The sequence below is a fragment of the Balaenoptera acutorostrata genome, chromosome 3, assembly GCF_949987535.1.
Source record: "Balaenoptera acutorostrata chromosome 3, mBalAcu1.1, whole genome shotgun sequence".
NCBI lineage: Eukaryota > Metazoa > Chordata > Mammalia > Artiodactyla > Balaenopteridae > Balaenoptera > Balaenoptera acutorostrata.
Genome location: NC_080066.1, coordinates 151347808 through 151354355, shown reverse-complemented (window position 1 = coordinate 151354355; position 6548 = coordinate 151347808).

Genomic DNA, 6548 nt, shown 5'->3' with positions numbered 1-6548 from the left:
TTTTGTCATTATAAATAATGCTGCTATGAACATTAGTCTCCAAATTTTTGTACGACCATATGTTTTCATTTCTCCTGGGTACATACCTAGGAGTAGAATTGCTGGGTCATATGGTAACTCTACGTTTATCTCTTTGAGGAATTGCCAGACTTTTCTAAAGTGGCTGCAGCATGTTACATCCCACCAGCCGTGTATGAGAGCTTCAACTTCTGCACATCCTCACCAACACTTGTTATTATCTGTCTCTTTAATTATAACCATCTTAGTGGGTGCAAAGCGGCTTCTCATTGTGTTTTTGATTTGCATTTCTCTGATGGCTAATGAGGTTGAGTTTTTCTTTTCATGTATTTGTTGACCATTTGTCTATCGTCTTAGGAGCAATGTATATATAGATCCTTTGCCTATTGGTAGGGGGTCTATAAAGCACTACTTGATAACTGAATAAATGATGCCTCGCTCCAATATGTACTATTACTTCCCTTTGTTTCCAAGTAAGTTGTTTCTGTTAGATAAGGAATCATGCATTGTCTTCAGTGTGCAGGTTCTGTGATCATGTGCTTCCTCAAATAGGGGCTCATGGACTTTGGGGGATTAAAATGATAACTTTTTACTGAAGAGGTTGTGGCCAAGGGGCCTGAGGGGTGGGTGGCAGTGAGGACCTGGACTCCAGGCCCTGATCCTCCGCCTCCTCTCGGCCTTCCCCCTCTGGGCCTTAGTTTCTTTATGTATAAAAACAAAACACTGAGGAATGTACTACTGATCTAGGCAACAATGTGCACTGGGCTGAGAAGCCAGACTCTAGAGACTGACACTGTATGATCCCCTTTATGCGCCTTTCCGAAAAAGGCAGAACTACAGGATCAGACAACAGATCAATAGCTGCCAGGAATGTGGATGGGGGGAGGGGATTAACCATGAAAGGGCACGAGGGAAATTTGGGGGGTGATAAAATTACTCTCTTGAGTTTTGGTTGGTGGTTACATCATTGTATAAGTTGGTCAAAATTCATATCTATGTCTAAAAATGGTGAATTTTACTGTATGTAAATTATACCTCAATAAACAAACAAAATGTAAAACACACACACACACACACACACACACACTCACAATTGGACTAGCAAATCTCTAAGGTCCTCTGAGGGCTGATACTCACTGATTCTGTCCTGCGGGTGTGGTCACGGGCAGGGCAGCAGCAAGAGATGGCCAGGGCCTCCTCTAGTTTCTAATCTTTCCTTCCCTGATCCCTCCTCCTCCCCCCCAACTCAACAGTCTTTTGGTGATGTAATGGGAGAAAGAGGGAAAACAGGCTTCATTGGCTTGCTTGGCCATTTTAGGAATGAGGCCCTCCCTCCAAGAGGTAGCTGTGTCCATGTGGCTGACAGATGTTTTCTGAGGATGGTGGCCTTGCCCAGCTGCTCATCCTGGGTCCAAGGTCTGAGCAACTGGCCCCAAATGGAATATTTCTGAACAAGAGCTCAGAATCCAGATCCTAGAGAAGCAGCCATGGAGGCTTGTCAGACAAATGGGAATGGGGATGGAGAGCTCACACTTCTTCCATTTTCCATCCAGGGTCTGCAGGAGGAACACCCCACGCACCGCCCCACCTCTGCCCAGCTATTTACTGAGGCCTAACGTGGGATTATTGATCGAGACCATCCAGGTTACACACAGTGAGGGAACCAGGCCCATGCTGGGAAGATGAGAGCAAAGGCTTGTCACAGGCAAGGCAGAGACTGCTACCTGCACAGGCAAACAAAACCCACACCTCCCGGCTGGCAGGAAGGGCTGGGAAAGCTGCCCAGCAGCGATTTGCAAACGTGCTCCGCCTTCACCACCTCCCAGGGCCCCTCTCAGATGCAGCAACTGCTAATATCGGCACTCGTTTCGCGAGCACTTACTAGGTACCAGGCACAGGCTAAGCCCTCTATATTAATTCACAAACAACCATACAATTCTGAAGTTCCCACCCTTATTTTACAACGAAGGAAACTCGTGCTCAGACTGAGGTGTGCGGCCCAGCCACCGCCATCAGGGGCTGTTACTCGATTTGTCTGCTGAAAAAAGCCAGATCCGGCTGGGCCAGTTCCCAGGCTCTGAGAGGAATGAGCCCGTGCCTTAAGGGCAGGCTCATCACAGAGAGCTCTGCGCCAGACGGAGCTCATGCCCTACCCCAAAGCCTCTGTAAAACAAGCCAGAGCCTGCAGCCTCTCGCTGGCCAGGGAGGCCTGCCCCTCGATGTGCAGGGTCTGGGACAGATCCTATAACCACCACTGTGGGTGCTGAAGGGCTGGGGGCGGGGAGGGGGCCCAGGCATAGGCGTCACAAGTCCCAGTAAGGGGAGCCAGGAGTTCATGAGCAGAAGCACCCTTGGGAAGGCAGGTTGGGGGAAGGCACACTCTGTGGCCCAGGAGGGGACAAGCCCTGCAGAGGGCCTCCAGGATGTTCCTCCAAGCCACAGAGTTTGGAAGCTGTCACATCCTAGGAAAAGTCCGAGGATCGGAGACATCTATCTGAGGCCCTGAGCAATTGGGAGCTGCCACCAAGGTAAGGGACAGCCTCATGCCCTTTTGGCCAGAAGTCCCCAAAAGGAAGTGGGGAGAGGGGAAGCACTCAGGGGGTTGTCAGACAATCGTGGGTGGGCAGAGCTTTTCCTGTTATAATGGGCAGCCCCAAATCTCCACCTCCACCTTGGACCTGAAGCAGATCTCTGTCCGTAGTGACAGCTTGCTGAACAAAGATCTGGAAATAAGCCAGATGGCTCAACTGAGAAGGAGTTCCAGACTCCCTGGAGGAGGTGGCCATGATCAAGGAAGACAAGGAAGTACAGCTCTTTTGTGCTGGGGCCATGACCTGACAGTGGAATATGCTACAGACCTGACACTTCAGCGGCTACTGCAGGTGTGAGCTCGGTCTTGACCTTGTGAGGCAGGAGTTCTCACTCTGGGAGATGGCCCAGGGGTTCGGAGACAAGTTGGTTCCCATGCAAATGTGGCTGAAGACCCATTCCCACACTTCTGAGATCACTCTTATTTTCCGGAGCAGAATTTCTGCCACTGAAGCAAACTGCTAGGTGCCGGCCTCATCGTTAATAGGATTGCGGTACCGTGGTTCCTTTTTACCTTGTTCTCTTTCTCCTCTTGTCAGCCTGACTTCCAGGCTCTCAGAGTCCCGCTGCTTTGGCGTGATTGGAAGATGAGATTGTCTGTCGCTCAGGAAACCAAGACTCCCCATAAAGATCCCCGTCTGTGTGTAGCAGACTTCCATCTTGGGACTTTATTTAAGAGTGTCAGATGGTGTATGGCCACTGCGGACGCTCACCAGGCCACTGTGGTTTGCGGTGGAGCACAGACAATGGGGCACAGACACCACCCAGCCAAGGAGACCCTGGTAGAGTCAGGGGTGTCAGCCTTCTGGTGACACTGTTGTCCCAACCTACCAGGATGTATTCCCCACCCCAGAGCTTTCCCAAGCTGCTCAGCATCTGCTTAGGAGCGAGGGGGAAACAGGCCGTGTGTGTGTGTGTGTGTGTGTGTGTGTGTGTGTGTGTGTGTGTGTGTGTGTGTGTGTGTGTGTGTGTGTGTGTGTGTGTGTGTGTATGTAATGGGGCAGGGTAGGGAGTGGGGAGTGGGGATGGGTGATAGATTTTTTTTCTAGGGGTAAATCCTACCCAACAAACCCCCAAACCAAGGAGCCACACAGAGTGAGCTGGATTATAGTGGGTTCAAGTCATTTATTTCTAGATGGTACCAGCATGTTTGGTTCTGGAGTCCAATCCCCAAATTCCAGAAAAATAAACTAACGAGAACCACATGCACTATGAGAAGGCCATTCCGACGTGTCTGTGATCGTGCGTCGAGCGGGCATAGAATACAGACCAGGAGCCCTTGGCGCGGCGCAGGGCCTCCCTCCTCGGACAGCTGACAGCCTCTGGCTCTGAGTCCTCATTTGGGACTGGGGAGAGGGCTGAGGCCGGGCCATTAGGACCCTGTTCCTTTACGGCCCTGGGCCCCTTATTGCTACATTTGCTACTTTGCTACTTTATGGCCCCTGGGTGGTGCCCAGGGGATGCCTTATCAGTGGGTGGTACTAATGAGTAGGTTGCTGGCGTCTGCCGTTGCCATGGTTACATGAACCCAGACCCCTCTTCAGAGGGTCCTGAGGTGAGTTGTCAGGGATTCATTTGGCCACTTTTTGACTGTGCCACACATGGTCCTTGCTACATACTCAGCTCAGACAGCCCTTTTGGAGGCTGGTGGCATGTTACCTTCCCCCCCCAGGACTTTCCAGCTCCTGGACTTTGCTGGAACACCTCCCTTCAATACGTTCTGCAAGGCCCAAAGACCAACAGCCCTCAATTCTTTCCAGCTTCTGGGAAGGCTTGCTAGTGGTGGTTTTTGAAGCCCATGCGCTTGGAGCATAATGAGAGGGGTGCATTTTAAGAAAAACATCAATTTCTACAACTAGCCAAGGAGCTGGATGGGTGGCAGCCTCCTGCTTCATGCCGTGTTGGTGAGGTAGTTTGAACACAACAGGGACCCTACTACAGGGAGAGCCCCTGGAGCACGTCTCCATGTGTTCACTGGTCTAAGAAGCGACTCAAGAGTGGTGAGAGGTCCCTCCTGGGTGCTAGCCTGTACCTGACCCCTTGGCAGGGGGTGGTCTGGAGCAGGATGCAGCTGACTGCCCAGGTGGGCTAGACCCTGCTGCATTCCTGGGGCACAGCAACCCTTTCCCAGCAGAACAGAGCATCCCTTCCTGGAAGGGCAGGAGCCCTCTCTCCAGCCCAGAGAGCTCCTGCTGCTCTGGTCAGGCCCTCTGGCTGCTGCTGGGCACTTACATGTGCCAACCTTTACTCTTCCCATGTAGGCAAAGTCTATGGCAGTCAGATGCCCAATGCCTGGTGCCTGTGTGTCTGCCCTGATGGGTGGGTGGTCACTTCTAAGACTGCCCTGATGCTCTGGCTGTGGGGCTGCCAACATGGTATTTGCCCTGTGAATCCTTATCGGGAAGAAACCCAGACCCAGAGACCATGCCCAGTCAGGGGAGCTAAGGCAGGACAGGGCAAAAAAGCAAAGTTTATTTTGCTACAGAATTGCCTTCGAAAGTCTAATCTGGTCTGAATTTTTGGCTGTGTCGACCAGGCCAATGGGGAACTGGCCAAGACCAGATTTTCCAAGTGTACTTGCATTCTAAGGTCTGCATGGTAGACTGACCTTGGACTAGCCAGCTTGGGTGGAGCAATCCTGTTCTACCCCCCATTTCTGGGTGTGATCTGCTGGGGGGGGGGGTAACGTGGTGGCAGTCACAAGACCGAACATGCCTTGGTTGGGAGGCGGGATGAGGGAGGTTATTGCTCTGGGTTTGAATCCATTCGAAGCGCCCTGCTGTCTGTCGAGCCTGCTGGATGTCCCCAGAGGTGTCTGGAAGCCTTCAGCCTGCTCTATCTCAGGGCTGCAGTCCATCTGGCTCTGGGCGGGCCTTCTGGGGGCCTCCAAGGTGGGCCAAGCCTCAGGAGCTGCAGCCGGGGGGCACAGAAGTCCTGGCCAGGGAGACTACCCTTGCCCTGGCTGCAGCCACGAGGAAGGACAGGAGGAAGCCAGGCCCTTGCCCTCGACAACTGAGGGCACAGAGGCACCTGTTGTTCTAGAACTGCCTTTGTCCACCTACCCTGTGTGTCAGTGTCAGCATAGCCTGGGCACCTTGGCAGGGAATAGCTTCCTTTGGGCAACGTTGAGTGCAGAGGAACATGATCGGCAATTTTGTTCTGAAACAGGAGGTCTGTGTGAAACGCAAGGGGACAAAAAAAGGATGGGACGAGAAGAGGAGGGGTCAGAAGACCCCACAATATGGGAGCGGGCTTCACCAAACTCATTTACTCATCAAGCAGTGGCCAGCTGTCTGCCAGGTGCCAGGTTCTGAGCCCAGGTTGTGTGGCATGAGGGGGAGGGAGTGTCTGCCCAGAATCTGGATCTATAGCCCCCCCTTTGGAGGCACCCTGAGGACTCAACATAATGTCTCTAATTTCCACTGTACTGAGAAGGGAGATCAAACACTGCCATGGGGGAAACTGAGGCGCAGGGGTCAAGAACCCACCACGGCGCAACTGTAATCACGACTCCTCATGCCCTCGGTGGCTCTGCTGTGAGGGATGGAAGCTGGCGCCCCGGAGACAGGGCACGAAGGTGGGCTTGGAAAGATGGTCCTGGGGGAGCACCCAGGAATCAGTGTCTGCAAACAAGCTTATGAGCCTCACCAGCTGGTGAAATTGCCCACACAAGTAAAGAAGTACCAGTGATTGCTGTTTTGCTTCTGTGTTTGCTGTTTATACACTCCCAAGGGAGACTTTTCACCTCCGGCCAGAATAGATCAAAGGAGGATAGTCATAGCAGGTGTGGAGGCGGGGATGAGTGTCTGAATTCAAAAGCACGTTGCTTATACCACTCTGTCGGGGGGCTCACGGGAGTCACAACAATGACAGCGACAACAATGAGAGTAATAGCTACCATTTGCAAAACACCTACTATGCGCCAGGCACCCGACTCGGTG